The sequence below is a fragment of the Ciconia boyciana genome, chromosome 1 (assembly GCF_034638445.1).
Source record: "Ciconia boyciana chromosome 1, ASM3463844v1, whole genome shotgun sequence".
NCBI classification, from domain to species: Eukaryota; Metazoa; Chordata; class Aves; order Ciconiiformes; family Ciconiidae; genus Ciconia; species Ciconia boyciana.
In genome coordinates, this window is record NC_132934.1 from 36356653 (window position 1) to 36381662 (window position 25010).

At 38.1% G+C, this 25010-nt stretch overlaps 2 long non-coding RNA genes across 2 annotated transcripts in view; both read right to left on the minus strand.

The window, feature by feature from the left end:
• LOC140652190 (uncharacterized) overlaps window positions 1-19533 on the minus strand; it is a 73349-nt gene extending 53816 nt beyond the window's left edge. The window contains exons 1-3 of the long non-coding RNA XR_012042681.1: window positions 19382-19533; window positions 17630-17776; window positions 11344-11493 (exon numbers count right to left, since the gene is read on the minus strand). This is a non-coding gene — a long non-coding RNA (uncharacterized lncRNA). The remainder of the gene's footprint in view (window positions 1-11343; window positions 11494-17629; window positions 17777-19381) is intronic.
• A 4177-nt stretch (window positions 19534-23710) lies between these two features.
• Window positions 23711-25010, minus strand: part of LOC140652194 (uncharacterized) — a 29767-nt gene continuing 28467 nt past the window's right edge. The window contains exon 3 of the long non-coding RNA XR_012042683.1: window positions 23711-23829. This is a non-coding gene — a long non-coding RNA (uncharacterized lncRNA). The remainder of the gene's footprint in view (window positions 23830-25010) is intronic.

The following is a 25010-nucleotide window of genomic DNA, read 5'->3' on the forward strand; positions in this document are numbered from 1 at the left end:
AGGTGGGACAGCAACATGGTTATATTTACTTCGGATCAATACAATAGGTATCAACTTGTCATATATAAGTAGATAGGTTACGGTATTTTTTTCCACTTACAAATAAGCTTTTTGTACAAAGCTCTGTCAGGATAAAAGGACTCTCAGAATATACTTTCTTTACATTTGCTACACTGATGGAATAACATGTAGAAACCACAACAGTAAATGAAAAATAAAGTTCTGGATTTAAATTAGTTGGAGGGGTTTTTTGTTTGTTTGTTTTAATTTTTTTAAAATTTATTTTTCTTTTTTTTTCCCCGCAGTAAGTAATCTAACTAGCTCTAATTGGGCTTGGATGCTAGTTTATAAAGTCTGAAGTCATTACCAGTTCTTGGATATTTGTACAACAAGTAGAAATCTTCTAGCTAATGAAGGAAATCAGATCTTGCTATAATAAGGAAACCAACAAGATGGTGTCTAATGGGGAAACTTGTTAAAACTCTCATTGAAATGTCACCTGCTGCTAAATGAACAGGCTTGGCAGGCATGAATTAGAGACAGTAGCTATTGTAACCTGCCAGGGCTCTTTATGATGGGATGATCATGCTAATACAGAGAACTACTAAGGAGAACTATTGAGAGTCTCCAAGTAACTGCCAAAGATGAGATTTCACCTTATGCTTCAGTGCATCCACTTTCTAATTAGTGATGGGAAAAATGCAAAGTAATTTGGGAATCAGCTGAAATGCAGATAAATAACAAGCAACAAATCAGTTGTTCACACAAAGGAACACAAGGTCAGCAGGTAGCAAGGCCGGTGCACCCTAAGCTAAAAGTCTTTGTTTTTACACAGAGTCAACAATCATTAGGGAAATGAGGGTCCTGACGAAGACTGCAGTATTTCACTGAGTCCAACACATCTGCCTTGGCTCTGTTCCAGTAGCTGCCAGCCACACTGAGAAGGATGCAGTCTGTGGCAGACACCAGTTCCTTCCATCCTCATCTTCCTGTCTCTTCTCCCCCTCACTATTTTCACCTTCTCTTCACTAGTCTTCTCTTAACATTCTTCTGCAATGACACTGCTTGACACTGCAGAGCAGAAGCTGTGACATTTCAGTCAGAAAGTGACTACTGCAACTGTTGGGTAGTTGAAAGGTTTGGAGGGAGAAAGCGTCAGAACAACCAACTGTGAATAGGACCAAGTAAATGGAAAAAAAGAGATCCCACATGGTATCCACAGCTAAATGGGAACACAAGCAAAAGAAGGTGAAAGAAGAGAACATAATTATTCTCCTGCTTTTGCAAAAAACCTGAAAAAAATGAAAATAAATCTGTTGTATGAAATGTAAATGATTATAAAATTATTCACTTAAGTATGTTTTACCTTTTCGTTATAAACTCCAGACTATTTCTCAGTTTCACAATGGTCATAGAATGCAATGGTTGCAAAATTAAGCCCTGACAAGTTGGGAAAGGCCAGTCAGTCTTCTCTTTCTACTCTTTGTTCAAAGTAGACAAGCATCTGGGCAGCCAGATGATGAGTGAGTCAAGACTTGATCTCAAGTTCATTCTCAGGAGTTCTGTCTGTGAAACTGGAAGTGATAAGGGTGCTTTGAAGAAGATCTCATAGATCTCTGAGGGCTTCAATGCAAGCTCAGACTTGTTCTTGACCAAGAGTCTAGATAATCCCAGTGATCACAACAAAAAAACAAGGTTTCTTTGACTTTCCTAAAACCACACTGTAGTTCTAAGGCCAGCAGCATTAAATATTTTTCCTGTCCCCTGTCTTGTCACTACATGTCTTCTAAGTGCAGTAACAAATAAAGCAAGAGCAGCTTCCTGTATATTATAGTTCTGAATCACCCTGATGATTCACATGGCTTACTAGGAGCACTGAATGAAAGAAATATCCCACCAAAACAAAACACTGTAAGCACACACAAAAAAATTGCATCCTAATATGTACACATTCAGATAAGGCTGCAAAGAAAACATAAATCCTATCATTTCCTAACTTTCCAGCACTTGACTTTGCTGTCTTAGTGAGGAACATGTTTTCTGATTTAAAATTAAAACAAAAATCAAGGAACCATTAGATATACTCCTGATGTTCAAAAGCATCAAAGAAAAGACTGGAAACTCATCCATGGCACAGCCTGCTGCTCTTGGACATAATAGTACAGCTCATATAAAGTATCACTGATTTTTCATCCAGCATGTTGATCTACCCTACAGATTGAAGTTATGCCAGTAGGTTTCACAGATACTTGCTGGCAAATGGCACACTCTTAACACAGAGGTCTGCTCCGGTGCCAAACGTCAAGTAGCCTGTTCCATATTGAGTTACGAGAGATTCACATTAACACCACTGCAATGCTTTTAATGGTTTTTAACTTGAAAGAACCACGTAGTTTTCTTCAGTCTTATTCTAGGAAATGGCCATACACTGTTTACTGATGGTTTCCAGAGAAATTCAGGCTAAGGTAAATCTCTCAGATGGAACATTGCACCCCAAATGCTTAGAACCTGGCAAACTTGTGAGAAATCGAAGGCAAGCTCTTGAGATGCTTGTGAAACTTAACTTCATAAAATGCTTCCAGACTACTTTGTGTCCTAATAAAAACTTGTAGGCACATAAGTAATTTAGAACCAGAATTTTTATTTGATCCATGTATCAGAGGCTTTTTTTCAGTGGGGGAATGTGTTCTTCATGCACATTTGTAGCAGAATCCAGAATTTCCACACTGCTGTTGGTCAGTAGAAACAAGTAATCCTCCTTATAGCTAATCCAAAAAGAAACTGGCACATAGTAACATCCATCATAAATAATGAATGGGCCAATTTCAAAGTGTAATATTATATCAATATTCACACTTCTTTGAATATTGATGTAAATTGGTTTAAATTGACCAGATGCTCTGAAGATGGCACAGACAGGTGCAAATTATTTCTCTCCTGTCAGCAAATCCCATTAGTCTTTAGAAGAGATGCACTATAAGGGAAAGCAGCTGCTTGTTCCCCTTCGGGACTGCAGAGAAAGGCACCTCTAATGTACCCTGGGAATTTCACAGAAGTGCTGAAAATGCAAAATAAGCTTGGGATCAGATCTTTAATCAACACTTTACCTTGACTGACTACACTTTTTACTACCCATTCCTCAGTACAATGATCCTGTCACATGATTATCTATGCTCTGTCCCCTTTCTGAGGCCTGTGATTATGTCTACAAAAGTAAGTAAAAGGCTGGAGCCATTTTTCTAACCCTGAGGCCAGGTGATGCCCTAGTTCATGTTCATTCCAAAAGGAGAGAGAAGCAAAACTGCCAATTTTCTGAAATATTTCTGTTTGATTCAAAATCTTGATAGTTAGTCATTGTGCTAACAATTAAATTATACATATATTCACACAATAGTGCTTGATTCCACAAGGTAATTCTGTTTTATTTACTGGTATGAGCAAAGCCTCTAAGCACAATGAAGACCTTCTCTTGAAGTCTGAGTACTTATCTTTTCTGGTTTGCATCTGCATATCCATCTAAAGGGCCCTTCACCCTTTCTTTGTGAACCAGTGACCAGCTTTCCAAAACAGGCTTCTCCTCTTTCCTTGATCTTACAGGGTCACAGATGACCCTGCTTAGAAAGCAGTCTTCTTTCTAGGTGTACTTAAGTCTTGACTATAAACCCAGCATAAAAACATAATTAAATTGCAGTATGAGTAGAGCTGCAATGTAGTTATGCTTTCATGCTAATTTTACAATATTTGTATGCTACAGTAGGGATCGCACTTTATACAGTGTATGTGGATAGCTGGCCTTTACAACACTTATAGGTAAGATAATACATGGGGCAAGGGAAAGAATAATAGCGTGGGGATTGCTGGAGGAAGAAAACAAGATCAGGATCAAACACAGCAACAAAACAAGGTAAGAAAGGTAAGGGGAAAGAGTGAGGCCATGTTAATAGGAAGGGACTATCATATGCAGTACTGGAGTTCTGGTGCTAACAGGGAAAATTAAAGCTCTTCCCCCCCACCCCATCTTTGATGAATTATCAATCTTGTAACCTTGTAATTTTTTATAGTATTTTTCACCTTCCCCTCCACCTTAACATTCATGTAACAATTGTTTTACACTTAAGAGATTATATAGATATCATTAATATAAATTGCCCCATTGAATACGCATTTTCAATATTAGTTTCTAGGTCACTTTTAATCCTGTTTTGTATGCAGGTTTTGTTAGATATGTTCTTTTGATTCCTTTCTGAAAATCCAAGAATACAGAAAAGGATCAATTCATCTTTTCTTTTTTTTACTCCAGCCGTGTCTGTTCATGACAAAATTATTTCCTTACTTTCCCTCTGAAAACAAGGTCATCCTTAATCATTAAATGAATGCATGCTACTTCCTTTTGCTAATAGAAGACGGTTGTATGTTGTCTGAAGGCATGCATGCGACATATACACATGGAAATCAGCTTCCAACAATGATCGTACCGTTTGCATCAGATTGCTAAGGCTTTTGAAGGTTTCCAATTTGCATAACTTAGTGGAAATAGGGCATAAATCAGTTCTTCCAGTTTATGTTGCTGTTCCTGTGTGTTATGGGAACAGCAGCTTCACTTACTTCTGCATTCCATACCAAAACCCAGCTCAATAAATGAAAGAGAATATATGGCTGTATTTACAAACAACTACAAATTCACAGGGTAGATTCACCTCCCACCTTGCTGAGTGTGACTCTTCTGTATGACTGTCTGATATTCGGACAAATTCAAATAAAAACTGCCATTGCCACAGTAGCCATTCAGCTTCATAAACACTATTTACATGCAGCTTTGGTGAAGACATGGGCCAGGCTTACGGGAGTTTTACAGAGAAACAGAAACTGCCAGAACTGGCAGTGTAAATAGAACTAGCAGAAGGAAGTGATGCTATGAGAATAAATATTGGAAATGCAACTAGGAAACTGGATGGGGGCAACTAATTTTAAATCTTTTCTCCTCTGCAAATATAAAAGCTTGGAGTCTCCTGTCTCTGATATACGTACCTTAAACCTTCCCAGTCACTCAATACAGCTGCCACTGAAAAGGCACTGTAAAAAAACTGTTGATTCAGAGAGCAAATGTGTGAAATTAAAGTAAATAGTTTGGGATTTACATTTTTTGGCAGGTCAGATGCTGATGCGAGAATGCTAGTAACTGGCTTTCCCCCAGTAATCTACTGAAGTCTGAAGTTCCCAATCTCTCTAAAAGCTACCATCACTAGGATCCTCTGAGATCCTTCACTGAGGTGCTTTCCTAGGCTGTGTGATCTGCTGCACTGGGGTGATGCATCCACATGGAGTTACCTGGGAGGGAGGGAGGGAGGGTGAATGACATGCTATACAACATGCTACCTGCCACACTAAAGATGCTGCAATAGCCCAATGCGATGAAAGCAGATTTGAGTTTCATACCCAATAGATTGCAAAGAACTGATGTACTTATCATTTCATGGAGACACACTCAACTTTCCTGTCCCAAAAATCAGGTACTCCTTTGCAGCTGAATTTATGGACAGCATGAACGCAGAGTAGGGCTTAAACTCAGAGTGGGAAGAAAACTTCGGGAATCACTGGGATTTCTAAGTGTAATGGCTTAATGACTCTCCTATAATTCTCATAAGTAAACATGATTGTAAATAAATAAAATGTAAAGTAAACAAAACAAAGACATTCAACAATATCTGTGGCTTTTTTTTCCCCTCCCAAATCTATAAGGCTTCTGCTCCCCCAGAACCCAATGTAATCGTTCGTAAGCAGTCATTAGCAAAGGCACATCTTATTGTCTGGAAGTATTTCACTGAGATCTGCTGATACCACTCCCTTCTAACACATATAAGGTAGGTTTTACCCTGGGTGAGATCTCTGTTGCTGTTGTCTTCCACCCAAGACCGTTCCACACTGAGATGGAATCCCACACCAGAGAGTGAAATTCAAATATAACTACTGCAGGCTCAAACCAACTTTAATTATAAAGAGAAAAAATGTGGAAAGAGAAGTTACCTTTCAATTGCTGTCGCTATTTCAGTGTGAAAACTTGGAAAGAAAATTTTAAAAAAAGCTTAATTTTTAAAATGGTGAAAGAAGAATATATCAAGCCAAAGGGGAAAAAAACCTCTGTTTTTAAGTAAAAGTCTTATTCACTAGATGATAATTGGAAGTTGCATACTGCTCTTGTAGTGTTTAAGGAGAAACTGATCACAGATTTCTAAGAAACTAATCCAATCATATGATCAGACATGCAGTACAGTCATATGGTTGGAAAGATTAGCTGATATAATTAGCAAATAAGATAAACCAAATACCTAAAAGAGAAGAAATGAAAAAAAATTTTTAAAAATCTGTCTTTGAAAACTCATCATCTAGAAACAATACACTAATAGCCTCCTACCCAAAATAAACAGGCAAAACAATGATCAAGTAACAAAGTAAGATCACAAAAATTGGGAGTAAGAAGTGTGAAGAAAGAAAATTTTGCAACCAGAAAGAAGAAAAGTGTCTTTAGTTATTAACTCATCCAGCCTCTCAGAAAATCCATAGTTACCCAGTGTAATAGCTTTTGTACAAAACTATACTGCACACATTCTTAAACAAAAGGAGGCTCCTATATCAGCATGCCATAAGGGCTCAGTTACAGAAACAGCATGAATGGGAGCACTTCAGCAGTGACACTCCGGGACTGCATTCATACGCCAAGAAAAGCTACAGCTGAAGGCAAATTACAATTTGAAGGCATGCCCACCTGCTCCCTCTGCTCCAGCTCCATGATCCAAGCTGTGAGAAAGGAATAAAATTAAATAAAAGGCCCACAAGCCAAAGGTCCATATGCTTCATTACTTTTTCAGGCAAACCTAGAAGTCACATATTAATCTCAAACATTTTTTGCGAGAGAAAGGATCTTGAACTGGCTAGGGAATTAAGAAGTACAATGATAAGGGGTTTTTTGAGGCCTGCACTTATTATCCATAAAAAGGAGTGTATAAACAAGGTCAGGACCCAAGTAAAGAGCTGGAAGAGTCAGTGCACTGCGGGAAGTAATACATTAGGCAGAAATCTGCCATGAAGGCAAATAGCTACCAGAGATATCTAGCACACGCAGGAACTGCACAAGCAGCCAACTCCTCCAAGGGGTGGAATTTTCTTTTCCCCACCTACAGTGCCTTCTGTAAATAACTTCCTCGTGATGTTACAGCTGCTGTGGAGCTACACACTGTGAAGCTCTGTGGGGAGAAAGGATAACTGAAGATAATTCTCTACTCTTTTTGTATCGTTGCTCTGTTTTAACACTGGCATTTGATATAGATGGAGTTTTTTAGCCTTCAGACTGGCCAAACTGCACATATGAGAACCAAACTGGTGTCAGGGCATGGCAAGGGACGTCTGCTCCCTCAGGGCTGGGAAGCCAGGATTGACATCGGCCCCAGTGATTGCTGTCCCACTGGGGCTGGCCACATTGGGCAGGGTTGCTAATAGGGTCTGCAGACAGCCCCGGACAGAGCAAGTGATGAACCAGGGCTGGGGTCTATCCAGGGGATCCAGCCAGGAAACAGGGCCAGAAGCAGGTCTTGACACAGGCACAGCTACATCATAGCTTAAACCAGAACTGCTAGCCCTGGCCTGAGCTTAAATGAAGATCCCAGAGCAATGGGCAGGGTGTGGGTGGGGGGTCCCAGGTGAGGCTGGTCAGGGCAGCTAAGACCTCAGGGGCCTGACAGTTAATACTAATACAAGCTTAATAAAAACTTGCCAGAGAAACAAAGATCATTTGAGTTTCTCACAGCTCCAGACCAGCCAGCACAGGTACCAGATCTGCAGGACAGCTGACTGTACACAGTCCCCTCGTATCTTCCGAGTGCTTCTAGACCGTACATTCTTTCATAGCTTCTGCAGTAAGTCATGGGCTAGGCAACAGGCTTGTATAGCCTGGATGTAAATGAAAGCTATGGAGTTACTATACGAAAAGTCAGACTTTTCACTTAACAGTTTTCACAGTCAGAAGAGTAGGAGTGGGACTACGCAGTTGCTAGAACTGGAAAAAAGAAAAGGGAATCTGTCTCTTCTTGGCTCTCTGTGGTACACCTTCCTTCTCCAGGCTGTGAGAAATAGAGGAGAAAGCCTAAGCATTGACCTAAAGAGGAGAAAAGATCCAAGTCTAAGACTCAACGAGGAAAAAATGGGAACAAATGAATGGATGGTGGAGCAGATTATAGTACAGATCTTGTAGAGAAGAAAACAGGACTGAAGAATATCCCAGGTGGGAAAGAAGAAAACAAGGAGAAAAGGACTGACAATTAGCTGGGCTTCAGGTAATGGAGTTGCAGAGCTGAGAAGAGTCTATCTGATAACCAAAAAGGAGAATGAATACAGGTGCAGTCAGATTAAGTTCACTAGAACTAGACTAAAAATCAAGGATCAGGCTAAGCAGACAGAAACTGGGCAGCTTCCAGAGCAAAGTAACGTTGTTAGGTGGCTGTTAATGTCTGAGAACTAAACACCGATGCTGAAGGGCTGGCGTGCCCCATTGCTCACTCCAAGTTCCCATTTCCCCCAGTACTGATCCAAGACAAGACCTGGGCGAACACCAGACACACCTTGGCCTCCTTGGCAGGAAAGCCAGCCATCTCAGCAGGGCAGGAGCTGCAGTGGACACAACAGCTTCCCCTGGTCCAGGAACCAGCCCTGCACTTGCAGCTATCCTGCAGGTAATGAAATTTCTGTCCCTGGACTCATTTCTAAGGCAAACCTTTGCTATTTATCAAGCAAGCTACAAATATTTTTCTAAGATCTGAAGCAGAGGAGGTAAGGTCTGCCCCTGTCCTTGTATCCAAATTGGCTCTCCTTGTGCACAGATGTCAAACCAGTTTTACAAGAATGTTCCAGAGGTGTTGCCTTGCAACACAAAGTTACACATTACCTGTCCTTCAACAACCCTTTCCAAAGAGACAATACACAGTACTACATATTTGCTCTGTGGTTTTTTTGCTCAGCAATTCCTCTGATCCTTTTGCCCTCTACAGTTTGTTCTTTTTCAGAAGACAGGCACACAGAGTCCACTTCGTTCCCGTCTCCTCTTGATGAAGGCACTGGAAATATGTTTTATATTCTTTATACAGTTGCTTTTGCTTAGCTACCACCTCCCCAGAATAAGGCAAAATTCCCTAAAGACCACTATTTTCTTTGCCCATATTCTTACATTTGATCCAAATAATAGACACATAAACCCAGTTCTATAGTGTTAACAGACTTGATCCATTGTGCCTATCTGTCTCTGTCCATCTTTATCAGCCCTCCATATATATGCATATATATGTATATATATACATGTATCCCCCCTCCATAATCTCTTATAGTATTTACAACAGCATACAATACCATTATTTTTGGCTAAATACTTTAATGGTCTGATTTCCGATTTCAGTTGAACAACACTGGAGCAGGTGAAAGGATCAGGTTCAAGGATACTGCTCTGTAACTTAACAACAAACTTAGCTGACCTAATTTTATGCTTGATATTTGTATCATCTCTGGTACTACCACATCTGGAAAATAGGAACCAACTGTCTGAAATTAACACAGAATAAAGCTTGTTGTTCTTAAATACAGTATCATCTGTGTCACAAAGATCTGCTGTGAAGTTGCTATAAGGGCAAGATATTAATAGCTATCATTATCTTTGTCAGTTTGATTTTATGTTGCAGCTTCTGCAGTGACAGACCATATTCTCTGAAAGAGGACTGTCACACCTTGTGAAGCAGTTTTTCTGAACAGGCTCACTTAGTTCCAGTATCAGACTTCTATGTCTTCCTACTTAATTTCTATCTCATGATGAAAACAAGTTTTCTGTTACCTCAGAGTCTTTTCCTCTTTCATCTCTGCTTGTAAATCATACAATTGAAACTGAAAAAGAAAAGTTTCTGAAATCCAGAAGCTTTTCCTAATTTCTTTTTTGTAGTCGTCTTTCAAAACTCATGACTTTTTTTTACCAAACCTGGTCTCCCTCGGGAAAAAGAAACCAACATGTTTCCTTCGTTGCATACCATACAGCTAGAGATCCTTTTTCTGCTTCTGCACAGTGACACTCAACTTCAGTCCAAGCTTTGGAAACGTATGCTACCAGTCTCAAGAGATCACCCTGCCTTTGCACAAGTGTGCCCCCAAGGCCCTGCTTACAAGCATCAGGGGACAGCTTTGTCTGGCACTTCTTGTACTCGAATGTCAGCACAGTGGTCTTCTGTTTCAATTGTGTAAGAATTTCAAACTCCATGCTTTGATTGGTATCTCTTACCTGTTCTGCACTTTTACTAATTAAGAAAGACCTTTAAGTAAGCAACTGGACTAGATAAAAACTTTCCCAAAAACATACTCTTCCCATGAATTTTTGTACACCATTTTCTTTCTATAGGTCAAGGAAGCACCTCTATCCTATTGAGACTTATTTGTATCCCATAACAACACACTTCTCCTAATTCTATGGTTTCTTTAACCATATATTGGTTGTGTTTTAAATCTGAAACATGAGACATTTTCAGAGCTTATCTAAATGTCTGGGTATATTCCTGCATTGTTTCATCTTACATTAGACTATCCTCTGTGTAATACCTTAATAACCTGAATAGCTTCAACTATTTATATATTTTGGGACTGTACTTCAGGTACAAAGCATAACTCCAAATGTAAGCCAGCAGAGCCACAGTTCCCCAAACAAAGTATTAAAAGCTTACAAACTTCTTTTTAAAGAAAAAAAAAAAAATTATCACAATCAATGCAGAATACTGAACACACATTGTTTGCCATAAATTTCTTCTTTAATAGCTAGGGTTTGATTTTTTTTTTACCATAGTTGTTCAAATTCTTTGTGATCACCTCCTCCCATTGAAATCTAGCTACTGAAGAATGAATCCATTCAGCATGCTCTTGAGCTCTCTCTAGAATATCAAATGTAACCAATCTACCTAAACCATCATTAAGATTGAGACGTTTCTTTTAAGCGTGGTAGGACAATTCTTATTGCGTGTATTCCCGTATAATTGGATTCACTTACCTGTTTCATATTCTGCTGATGTATTACCTCTTCTATTAAAGATGTCCTGGAAAGATATTTTACATCTCTAAGGATTTCTGCCCTACAGTATACAGTCTTAAAAAAAAAAAAAAAAGAATGTCTGATCTGTTGGTCTCTGTATTTCTTTTTCCCAAATAATTATGAAATCTATTTTATCAAGATCTGATTTATCTTTGCATGTAGCTAAAATCACCCAAAGTAGGAATGATTCCTCAGCTTCCCACTCTGAATCTTTGTTGCACAAGACCAGGATTACTCACCACATCTCTTACTGTATCTCCAGACGTAGCACTGGTTGCTTTCCGGTGTCCATATATGTTCAATGTAATGTTCAGTTTTGGAGATGTAGCTCTCTTGAACAGTCTCCATCAATAAATTTGCTATGTTTTCTCCTGCTGCTGCTGCTCTTTCTGTGCAGAAAAGGTGCATTTCATTACTTTGTAGACACAGGGTGTGTTTCATTAAAACTTAGGTACCTCTCAGCTGGTACTCCAGTTGCCTATGAGGTCTGCTAGGCAGAATCAGAATCACCTCCCTCCCTCCCAGCTGAGTTCCCTAATAATCCACTCCAGTCAGACTTCTTCTCTTTTCTCTTTTATGTCCACAGGCTGTTGAATGGCTCAATTTTAAGAGAAGGGATGAAGAGTCCATTCACCCAGGAGATCTTAGAATCTGCTGTGAAGATGGTACAGTCTGTGTTTCAGTCCATATGACCATCAATAATTATTTCCTTAGATGGACTAAATCCCAAGGGAATAGAAGCACTGGACTTTTCCTATTATTTCCTACTATTAGTTCCTATTGTTTCTTCCCTCCTTAAAAGAGGAGGGAGGTGTCTAGTTTAAGACTGGCCCTCCTCTGGAAAGGTTAAATTTTCTATATTTGATAGAGAAAAAAGAAAAATGAAAATTTGAAGTGTGGCTAAAGATAAACTGATCTCATAGCTTCCACTGTGGAACTCCCAGTTCTGCTGCATGTCTTCTGCAAACTCTGCAGTTTTTGAGGCCCTATAATAAACCTATTCAATGAGAAAAATAGCACGAAAAAAGTATTCTAACCCACAAAAATGTAAAAAGCTTTCTACCACTTTAATTCCATGAACTTGGTTCAACAAGGCTAAGTGCAAGGTCCTGCACTTGGGCCACAACAACCCCATGCAACGCTAAAGGCTTGGGGAAGAGTGGCTGGAAAGCTGCCCAGGGGAAAAGGACCTGGGAGTGCTGGTTGACAGCCGCCTGAATGTGAGCCAGCAGTGTGCCCAGGTGGCCAAGAAAGCCAATGGCATCCCGGCTTGTATCAAAAATAGCATGGCCAGCAGGAGCAGGGAAGTGATTGTGCCCCTGTACTTGCCACTAGTGAGGCCACACCTCAAATACTGTGTTCAGTTTTGGGCCCCTCACTACAAGAAGGACATTGAGGTGCTGGAGTGTGTCCAGAGAAGGGCAACGAAGCTGGTGAAGGGTCTAGAGCAGACGTCTTATGAGGAGCAGATGAGGGAACTGGGGTTGTTTAGCCTGGAGAAGCGGAGGCTGAGGGGAGACCTTTTCGCTCTCTCCAACTACCTGAAAGGAGGTTGTAGAGAGGTGGGGGTCGGTCTCTTCTCCAAGGTAACAAGTGATAGGATGAGAGGAAATGGCCTCAAGTTGCACAAGGGGAGGTTTAGACTGGATATTAGGAAATTTTACTTCGCTGAAAGGGTTATCAAGCATTGGAACAGGCTGCCCAGGGAAGTGGTTGAGTCGCCATCCCTGGAAGTATTTAAAAGACATTTGGATGAGGTGCTCAGGGACATGGTATAGTGGTGGTCTTGGTAGTGTTAGGTTTACGGTTGGACTCAATGATCTTAAAGGTCTTTTCCAACCTATACGATTCTGTGATTCTGTGAACTATTGGGGTAAAAAAGCAAGCAACCAACCAACCGCACAAAAAGCCAATAAGCCAGCACCACAATGGAGATGGGACATACAGTCTAAGAACAGGAAGCAGCAGTTAGATCAGCTTATCTACTATATTAGACACCACCCTCAGTAAACTAGACCTTTTTTTCAGATATAGTTCTCCCTCACTTTACTTAATATGGAATTTAAATTGTTATTTTATCACTATATCAATGTATACTGGGGCTTTTACACAGCCTGCTGTATTTACTGGGAAAGCAGAAAATTGGATAGCAATTACAGCATTAAAGACTATCTTAAAATCCATATACATTCTAAATAAGGTTACACAGATAAACAGACCTGACATGAATTTTTGAGTGACCAGCTTTACAGTCTTCAAAAGGTTCTCTTAGGTAACTGTCAATGGGAAATAAATGAGTAAAGACAATACATGGCTGAAATCTCTCAAGAAAGTTGGAAAAAGATCGTTCAAACAATAGAAGATAAAATTAATAGAATGCTTGTGGATTTTCTTAAACGAATAGTGAAGGTTTAAAATATCAGTTACTTATTTGATTTAGTCAAAATAGAAGTAAAGTTATCTTGAGGAGCACTGCAGAGAAAAGAAGCCTCTTTTAGTATACTGCCCTGAGTGGACAGAGATATTGAATCTAAAAGCTTTACATGTTAATAGATCATTCTCTCATTTTGGCTAAAAACAATTTGTCTATTCCTTTTCATTTTCACGATGAAGTCTTGGGTTTTGCTCCACTACCACTTCTGTTTTTGACAACTTCTCTTGCATCTCCACTTCTGGGGTGCGACATTTGCTTCAGCAGACCTCTGAAGATTAATCTACATTGTAGCCATGATCATCCACGTCAAGGAGGATTAGGTACTGCTAATGAGTTATCAATACCACCCCTCACCAGGCTAGAATAGCTGGAATTAGTTCAGAAATTTGCCTAGATTAGTATACATGCACAAACAACTATCTAGATAAGGAATTAGAATCAGGAACACATTTTTTTCTTTCAGCTGCATAAAAAGCAGTGTGGGAGAAGAGTCAGTAAGGCCCATGTTCCTCTCTTCCCCTCACCGCTGTTTGCCCAAAGGAAAAATAGATACAGTCATATGCGAGAATTCAAAGTGCAATGCAAAATGCACAGATCAGAAGAGAAGAGTGGGTGAGGGTGGGGTATCCTGAGAGATATTAATATTAAAAACTTGGGTATTCCTTTGAAGTGGAGTATGGCCAATTCATATTCATTATAGTTAATCTCTTGAAAATGAGTGATTACTGACAAGATTATATATCAAAAATGTTTTTCCCTTTTATAGATCTGTCTCCTGAGCGGGCTGTTTGTCAATATGCAGAGGTTGACTGAGCTACAGTCTGTGTATGCAAGCTCAGTTTCATAATGGTGTAGCATATCTTGATTAAGAGTTTGCACTAATGTAGATAAACACTTAAACATAGACACATAAACATCCCTAACAATGTCAAATCCTTCATTTCCTGAAAGGGCTTTTTGGTATAAAGCCTTCATTGTTCGAAGCAGATAAATGAGATTCGCCAGGTAGGCTGGGCCATGGATGTCCACCTCTCTGTCCACCTCTTTAATGCACTGCTGGTTACATTTTATTTTGATTACTTGATTCAGATCACACATGATGCACAACCAGACCAAACGGATCACCTGAGCTTTGATTACCTCTAGAAATAACTCCCACACTACAAAAGCAAAAGCTAATTCAAAGGAGCAACTTGCACATTCTCTCAGCATTCACTCTTTCCCTGGAGATGCCAGCAATGAGTCTCAGTTAGGTGAGACTAACTCTCTTTAAAGTACTCTTGATTATTTACAAATCCCTATACAACCATAATCCATTTTATTTTAGCAGCTGTTATCACCCTATTGTCCATGATGATACACACAATTCTGAAGACTGCTAGTCTGCGGGTAATTGTGAAATGTAATCTGAGCTCAGCAGGGGCCTGGATTTTCGTCTCTGTTTCTTATTCTATGATTTAGGATCTTTAGGATTATCTCTTTCTTTGACATGAATCATAAATAGTACTTGTCATCATTAAAAGATTTTTTAATTCCAACCAATAAATGTTTCATTCTGCTAAATTTTCTTTAAAAAAAAAAATAAAATGTGCTATTTCAGAGTTTAAGAATAGTCACTAGTTTTATTATTAAGTTCTTATTCCTTAGGTGCTATTATAATATGTATGAAACATAAACAAAGATCTGAATGGAAAAAAGTGCATATTTGCACGCTGCTGGTTACATAATTTAGAACGTAAGACAGAAATGCTTCATAAAATGTATGAAGTCACAATCACATCCTTCTGCTCTTACTTGCTAATGGTTAGGAAAATTAATGATGCTGTTATTTATTAATGACTTTACAGTAAGTCATATCTGCTATATACTTTAATGAAGCTTAAGCACTGGCTGAAATTTCTAAATGGAACAATAACCAAAGATAATATAAGCAATATGAACTCAAAGACTCTTTACTGCTATTTGAAACTTTGAACTTGTCCATGTTATCTAAAGATAAACAGAAGACATTTTTCTTTGTTAACAACACTGAAAAATACCATTAAGGAGTTATCTCAGACTAAAAAAAGGTAAAGAACAAATAAAACGGCAATTTCAACGTGCAACACAAAGTATCAGCACAAAGTATCCACGTTAGTAAATGGATACTATGAACTCAGGGGTTCACAATTTTAGGTTGTGCATGTTCTGCCTTTGCTTCACTCAGAATTTAAAGGAGAGAAGATGTTACAAATAAAAAATGAATAAAATATTTTGACATTTTGGGTAAGACACATTTGATGAGCAGCCACTCTTGAAGACAAAAAAAATCTCAATATTAGGATTAATCTGGCGTTGCTTTATTGCAGGTGAAGAAGGTGTTATTTAAATATTGAAGTTGATAATGTCCTACTAAATAATGAATTATACCATGGGAAGGATATTTTACATGAGAAAGAATAAACACATAGACCATGTTATGAAAACTGCATTCCAAAGACATAAGTTGTTGAGGATCTGAACTTCATGAGCTCATCTGGGACAGTGGACTACACATTATGGTGCATATGCAGTATTATCATTATCCAGAAATCCTGAATATCCCCAGACACTGGGAGTCGGTAATACTTTTTCTGCAGCACTGCTGTTCCAATCACACAGTTAAATGCTGATAACACCAATCTAGCTCTACAGTCAGCTCCCTAACAACAGCTGTAGAAGTACTGTATTCACACGCAGCCTCTGTGTTACAGTGATAAAGGTAATACTAAAAAATCCTATATCCGGATATTTTTATTACTTTTTCAGATTCGCACAATTATCCACCATGCACTTCTAAAACTGTATTGAGACAAAATGTTATTTAGAGGGTTGTTGGGTAAAATCTAGAACTCCAAAGGTTTTTGTACAGTCAAACTAATGTCTAAAAGACATCTGTATTTTTTGTTTTCTCCTTTGCTTTCTCCCTTTTTTTCTTCTCCTTACAGCCAAAAATTTTATCAGATAGAGTTATTCTGTTAATTACAGTTATGCAATTTCAGTAGCTGTTCCTGCAGGTAGAAACTGGAGATGTATTTGTAATTATCCCGCAGCATGAAAACACCTACCTTGTATGTTATGATCCAGACTGTGTGGCAATCTGGCATTTCATTTTCATAGTTATAAAGTTTGAAAACTTTAGCAAAGTCATTGATGGATTTTTTGAAAAGAACTTTTTTTTCACTATGTAGTGTCTTTCCAAGGTGAAAATTGGAGTATTTAGTTAACAGAAGGGACCTAGGAACTGATTTGATTCCATGCTCAGAAAGTACTTTTCCTAAAGGAAGTCTTGCACAAGAGTTTGAAAACTGAAATGTTTCTAAGGATTCTCATTTTTGATGAATCATGTGTTTATGACCTTCCTTAGATATCTTTATTCATGGCTCCCTACTGCCTTTCATCACCTCATCAGTAATCATCCCTTGTACAATGTCATTATATGAACGTAGCCACACCAGAGATGAATGATGCATTTCCTCTAACATTTATTCTATTTTTGCTTCCACAGGCCCTACCAAATCCTTGATCAGTTATCATAGTCTCTTTTCATGTTTTGCTGGGTGACTGGAGGTTTGGCAATATGTTTCTCTCTTGAGTCCCAGACTTCTCTCTTAGGACAAACAGAGAACAAAACTATTCACTTTTCCTATACAGAACAATGCCACAGACATCCCAGAGTTCAAAAGAAAATCATAAAACTATATTTTATTTTTGGGCTAAACTGCTGAAATTCTTGCAGATTGTGTTCTTGATCTCATTCCCTCTGGTATTCATGATCTTTCCATTTCCTACTGCTTAGACCCAGGACAGCTATAATCTCTCTGCCAGCAGGACTACAGAGAAACCCTTTGTGTCTGTCACCTACTTTAGATCCCAACCCCAGAGCTTTAAATCATGAAAGCATCTTCTGACCTTACCTTATTTTTCTTACTCAATCTCATGCATTCTTCTCACTTTGCTCTATTCCACAAACTTTTTGCATGCCCCCAAGTATGTACAGAAGCTCCTAACAGCCACATAATCCCCCTCCCCATTTCTCCACACTCTGTGTAAAATGTTTCTTGGCAACTTACCTTGGCAGGCAGCAAAATCATGTTTGTTTGGATCTGAAGCGTGTGGTACATAATAAATGCCTGATAAAAATGTCTTTTACCAGGATTTAAAATATCAGTACAGTCATGTTCCTTTCCAGAATGTTTAATCCTGTGACTTTCAGATATCTGAAAACCAGGAAACAAGGAGTTGATGTGTATGTATCTTAAACTTGTGAATATCAAGAAAAATAATGCTAAAATACATCAGTGAAGCATTGGCTCTACCCTTCCTCCCTAGCTGGCAAAAATCCACATGCATTTCAGCTGGATTCACCGTGCTAAGTGCAGTGATATTGAATGGTGAAGGGATTAGTTAGAGCAGCTTGGCAGTATGAGGACATCTGGGTCTGAGCCAGTACTGGGTGTATTCAAGGAGAGAGAGTTGTGTGTGTGTCTTAATCCAATATCAGTGCAAAGAAATTCAATCCTTTTCATGTCATGGATTTTTGAGTGTTGTGAGAGTGAAAATCCTGCAGAAAAATCAACTTTATTTATGGAAGTATATAAAGGGATTGTAAAGTTTCACATATTTGGGGTTACTTCCTAGCTGTAACCCACGTGGGGATAGCTTCGACTCATTGTAGTTCACTTAGCCACACCTTTTACCTTTAAAAAGGTAAAAGAAAGCTGTTAGGTATCATCCTAAAGTTATCAAGGGCTCTATTGCCTCTGAAATATGACCTTGTTGGCAAAGACTAAGTGTGAATTTGTATGTTGTGGACTTTTAAGGGCATTGCTCAAAGATGGCAGATTAACAACTTCACGTCCTATAATTCAGAATTTTCTGGTTTTGAAAGGTTACATTTCACTGACCTTAATCCTCAGGTAGGGCACAAACCCACAGGCAACCCTAACTCAGCATTAATGAAACACTTTCTTTTGTCAGAGAATGTCTGTATTGAATTGAAAGAGCAATGTATTTTCAAAACACAAATATGGCACCTATTACACAATATTTGCAATACCTGTGAAGTTGTACCTGCATATAAATGCATATGCAACAGAAATGTGGTTAGGTAACTGTTGCTATTTTTTCCATCATTCAGACAAAACTTTCCATCAGGAAAACTCACTGAAACTTTACAATGGAAGTAGATTGTTATTTTAACTTTATGAAGAAAGGAAGATAGGGCAGAGAGCTGTGAAAAGGTATCAGCAGAACTGTGAGTAGATTCCAGATCTCTGGTCATTGCCCAATATTACTATTGATAAATTTCATAATAATTTATGCTCATCTTTCTATTACATCTGGATACTTACAAGGTACTGGTGCACAGTAACAGAATATTTGGAGTAGTACCTGAAGGTGTGTGTGACAGAAATCACCTATGTTCCTGCGGCATAGATGATATAGACATTACTTAATGGCTTCAGGAAAAATATGGAACAGGATAAACTTAGGATGTATAACCTCTATACAATTTACCAGATAGTCCTAGCCTATCTTTTACATTAAGAAAATCAGACAGAAAAAGCGTGGGGCTCCACAGTTTGTTCAAAAGAGAAGACACTACCTGTAGAATGTTCTTTTTGTCTGAAGTCAAGGGGTCTATAATACAAACATTAGGACAGAACACTTGGAAGTATTTAACAGTCTCATCATCTAGATCATCTGTCCCAGAAACAGCTCTTATATATGTTTGTTTCAGGGGTCAGCTTTTAATTTTAAAGGTATTCCAAGAGCATCTTTTGCATAAGTCAAAAACTCCAAAAAAAGTAAAAAAATATTACCTGAGACCTTGTAAACAGTATTTTCCTAAATTGTGGACCTCGGTGCTACAATGTCTCCACTTGAATTTTCCAGTAGAAATACAACTGAATACAACAAGAGAAACCTTGTACTTTGATGGCAAATGCAGTGCTGTGCAAAGAAGCAGAAGTCCAATGTTCTGAGAAACAAGATACATTAGTATGGGCTGAACAATGCTCAGATAACCAAGTAACCAAGCTAGCTCTTTCACAACACACTTGGATATCCCTGCACAATATTGCATCATGCACGATATTGCATCATGCATATAAATCTATCAAAGTGATAGAAATTGGAGAAAATTTCTTTATGGAGGCTCTATGGCATATTTCCAGTGGTGCTAGAAAATGGGTGGTCAGTCATGCCTGACCACATCTAGATGTAAAAACAGAAAAAAAAAAATCAAAATATTAAAGTCAGTTTCCCCTAAAACATCAGGTAAATTATGCCTCTCCTCATTAAACTGATTTTTCTGGAGTGCTGAAATATTTAACTACAATTTAAGCAACATTTGCTGTGCATTTGTAGTTGGAGAGGCTGTATAAACATACCTGAGAAACACGGAATTACAGCAAAAATTGTTTCAATTAAGATCACTCTTCTGCAAGTGTCATCGTCTGTCTTTTCCACATTATCATCCTCACATGAGACTAGATAGATAAGCCACTACTTTCAGTTCAACTTCAGCACAAAGCCATTGTGAAAGACCAACCCTGAAGTATTGTTTTCACCATATAGGACTGTCATAATCTCTAAATCCTTAAATCCTCTAGCAGAATAAGAATGCAACCTCAAATTTCCTACCTATTCTTATCATGTTAGTCACTGCTCAAGCCAAATAATTATTTAAGAAGTCTAAAATGCCTTACCTTCTGTACTGACCACTGGTATTGATATATTTTCCCTGTAAGTGAAAAGCATACTAACAGTGAAATGAATTTATTTTCTCTCATCTACCTGTTCAAAATGTAAACTGTCAACACTGAACATTGCTCAATGTAAAGGACCCAGGGAAAAATATAACAATAGGCTTGATAAAGATCCTTGCTTTATTCAGAATGCTCCTATTTATCCCCCATCTCTTTTTTTGTAAAGATTTATGGAGAACATTGACGCACAGGAACTGCAAGTCATTAACAATCTGCAGGTAATGCAAGACTGAAGCAATAAATAAGTTTCATGCTGTCAAAAGTTCTGACCTGACAAAACCCCAAAACTTCTATTACTCTTGCCACCCAAATTCACACGCAATCTATAGCCAGTCTCTCTTTCATTCCTACCTTGTCAGCCCAGTCTCTTGTCCTATCTTGGTCTAGTATGATCACTACTGAAGTAAATGGTTACAGACTACACTTTCTAAAATTATTCCAGTATGTCTACTATTTTACAATGTGTACATGATCTAGGAGGCAACATTTCATTGCCCATCAAAGGGGCAATAGCATTACATTTCCTTTTTTCTTTTTCAAAACCCTATGTCTGCAATAAATATCAAAAGCCTTCTTATAGAGAGGGCATTTGATGGAAGCATCACTGAAAACTAATTAAAGATCCATGGAAACCTTTGATTACAGTCAACTTATCAGTCTAAGGAAGTTCTTTTTTCTTTATGAAGACAGCTTCTAAATTTCCAGCCTAAATAGATTCATGGTAAGTTTATAATAATTTGATCATATGCCAACACTATCCTTTAAGATTAATACTTTTTTTCCTACCGCTTTTATTCTTTTGATATATTTATAAATAACAAAAATATTCTTTAACGGGTATCCTTCTGCTCTTGAAATATCTGCTGGTAATACTGACCCTTATTCTCCACTCATTCTAGTAATTTACACATTTATGCAGCTCACCTGTCTTGATCATCAAAGGCAACAACTTAATGCTTAAGACAATACTTCACCAGTATCTTTAATACTCTCTGCCTCTACAGAAAACATCTCTGATTTCTCCTATTAATTTTTTTTTTTTGCCTAAAATATCATTTTGCTGACTTGACTGATTAACGTACTCATAGTGCTTCTTTTTACTGATGTGCCTCATCATATAACAGAAGTTGCATTATATGTCTCCAGCTGCATCATCTGGTATTTGCAGAGCTAAATTCCACATGACTGTCAGATACAAATACCCCAAGAAGGGGTGTAGAGAGAAGGCCTCTGGTTGGTCAATCTCACCTTTCCATCTTGGATGCATAACATTCCTGAACGGTTCATCACTCCATGGGGATACTTTCAGTTTTTCTAATGACAACTGTATTATCAAGTAAACAAGGATTTTGTTTCCAAAACCTTGGGCCAAAAATAATCCAAAATTTGTAATTCCAAAATACAACTTGGACCAATCCATAGTTGGAAAATGCTGCAAACTGTGCTCACGCAACCTGACCATTGCAACAACTTTCACGCTCTCTCTGGACAATTAACCACACTTTTCCCTGTTTAACATAGAAATCTCTCTATATAGGAGTAGCCCCAAGCATCCTGCAACATGATGTAATGCTTTTCAATGCATTTCAAAAGCTTGCAAATTCAGCTTTTTTTTCCCCCAGATTTTTTTTAAGCGAAATAATTAACTGTAGATTATAAACTGTCAAGTCATAAACTTTAACGAGATTTCCCCCCAGTTTATAATGCTGGATGATGCAACAGAGATGCCATCAAAATTTCATTATTATTAAGCTAAATTCTACCACCCAAGATCAAGGAACATAAGCAGTTCACTTATTCCAGTTGGAAGTACTGGGTTCAAAGGATCAAAAAAGTTGGTCAACTCCTACAGTTCCCATGATTCCCCAAATTTTAGGTCTAGTCTTGTTTTCTGATTTGCTCTCTTTCTTCAGGTAAGGCTGTTGATTGTAAATGTTGGTTCATGAATGACTTATAGCCATACCTTGAGTTTCTTGAGGGAATTCGTCAATTAAAAAAAAAAAAAAAGGATAATGTTACTTAAAACCATTCCTCGATGTACCCTGTTATCGATAATCCTGATAGCCTACTAAAGGATCATTCCATAACTCAAATGTTTCCCTATTGTGCCATTCCTCTGGATACCATCTATAAACATGCCTGTTTTTCCACACATACTGTATCTAATGAAGTCCCTGTAGTTTTCAGTACTGTCAACAGGAGACCCACACTTCACCTCACAGACAGCCTTGAAATTCTCAGCTGAAACACAGAGAAGTGTGTGGCTGAATCTGGTTACCCGGTCTTGAATCTAAATAAGATGATATATCAAAATATGCTACACTATGGTATCTACATGGAAAGGCTTTGTAGAGCCTTTCTGAGCCCTAAGATCTTTCTTATACTTTAAAAGGACGCTGCAATAATCAAAGTGGGAAACTCAGTGTTGAACCGTATTATGTACTTTTGCCTGAGGACCGAAATTAAAAAAAAAGAAAGAAAGACAGGATTCATCCTATGTCAAACCCTTGATTTAAATCTTAATTTTAAATTATTATCATAAAAAATGCATAGAATACAAGATGACATAGAATACTTTGCTACTTGAAAAACACCCCAGTCTTCACTTATGAGAGAGAATAATAATAATACAAAAAATTAACAGAAATTATTTCAACAACAAAATTCCAGTGTGTTTGTCTTCCATATTTCCTATGCAGCCCCATGATATCACCAACAGCTGAGGTTGCTTTTATTGCAAAGCGAATTTTGAGGGAGCCTGCTATGTACTAGCTGTGACTGCTGTCCAGGTTAATTTCCTATTGGTCCCTTAGGAAACTCACGAATATGACTTTATCATCTGTTGCCTGTGTAGAAATCCTCATTAGCATTAGAGTTTCCCTTTCTATTGCTAAGATATTTCTGTGAGGAAAAAAAAAAAACAAAAAAAAACCAACAACAAAAGAAAAGCAAAACCACAAAATATTGTCTTTTACTTCATATTCTAAAACATGCCTCTCTGGAGCCACTTTTTCCTCTGTACTTACACTGTTAGTACAGCATGTGGAGTTCTGTCAAAGAATACAGCTTTATCAGCAGTAAACTGACACTATTACAACCCCTTCCACTCACCAGAGAAAGACGATGCTACAAATGTATGACCAAATACAGCCTCTGGATTTATATTTCTCAAAACTTCCCAGCTCTGATGATGCTCTGCTGTGTCCCCACTTTTTGTCAGGAAATTTCATTTCAATAAAGAGTTTGACATTAATGGCATCTTGCAGTATTATTTCCTAGAGGGGGAAAATATAGTTCTACCATGTCCTTACCTGTGGCTCCAAAAAGCAAAGCAAAGTCTCACTTACTCCTGCTTCCCTTTGGTATTCTGTTACTTATCACTTTGCTTTGAATCTTCTTCTGCTCCTCAGAAAACTTCTCAGCTTTACTCGCTCCAATTCAAATTCCAACCCAGGAATACAGATCCCAACCTTCACTGCTGAACAACAGCTCTCCACAACCTATCAACAGTGCAAAGAAGTTTCTAAAACCACATTCCAAGCAACCAGTTAAAAGATCTTCCACCCTTAGTGCCAGTGAAGTTAATGATGAACAAAACTCTTTTTGTCCATGTTACCTTAGTAGTTATCTTGGCTAGAAGAGGAAATAAAAACTTTCTTTTATCACCTGAGAAAATGTTCTTAAAAGAGATTATTGTCCCTCACATGTTTTTAGTGCTGAGGTAATGAGGAATTTCAGTGACATAGTCATAGTGCAATTGCTCTATAAGAAATAATATACAGTTGTAAAGATTTTCAAGACAGTTGAAATGCTAAAACATGTATTAAGCTTTGTGTTTTCTTCTGCATCATATACACGCAATTAATCAAAATCACCAGTGGTTCCAAAAGAACAGTAGGACAGCCTCGGCCATCTGCAGTTAGGCACAACAATATAATGGAGGTAAATGACACAAACATTTCTATCCTTTTTTACGGAAATGCATTCTGGAATGCCTCTTGTCTAGGATTCTTCAGGGTATATTTGATTTGGAGGACTGGCTATCTCACTTGAGACAGACAATGATAATTCCTTATATGGGTGGCGAGAACTAGATCTGGTTCCAGACCTTTGTTATAGTAAGGTTCATGGGGAAGTAGGATGGCAAATGTTGAATCTTTGTAGAATTGCAGATTCCTTGTATAGGCAGGAACGTTTAGCCAGGGACCAATTCCTTAAAGACAGGGAGAAAGATAGGGTGGAAAATGAGCTAATAAAATAGTTCAACAAGTAGAATAACTGCATCATGTTAAAGTTATTTTGTTATAGACCTAGTTACAGAAATGGAGGCTGAGAAAAATTTGAATAGAATCATATAAATTCCAGAAACCCTGGAATTTCAGAGTTTTTGAGATTTTGACATAACTTGTGTTTGTTATGACTGTTCATTCACCAGACACATTCCCTCCATGTCTACAGTGCATACTGCATTTATGTTAGATTAATTTAAAACTTGTTAGAGAAACTTGAAACAAGATAGTACAATTTTGTGTTCCATTCTATGAATGACAAAATATGGAATGATATTCCACCCACATTATTTGGTGCATTTCTCTTTGAAATTCCAACTTCACCAGACGAACAGTAATGATAAATACTCCACATATTACACTTGTATCAGTTCTAGTAGTCACACAGTCAT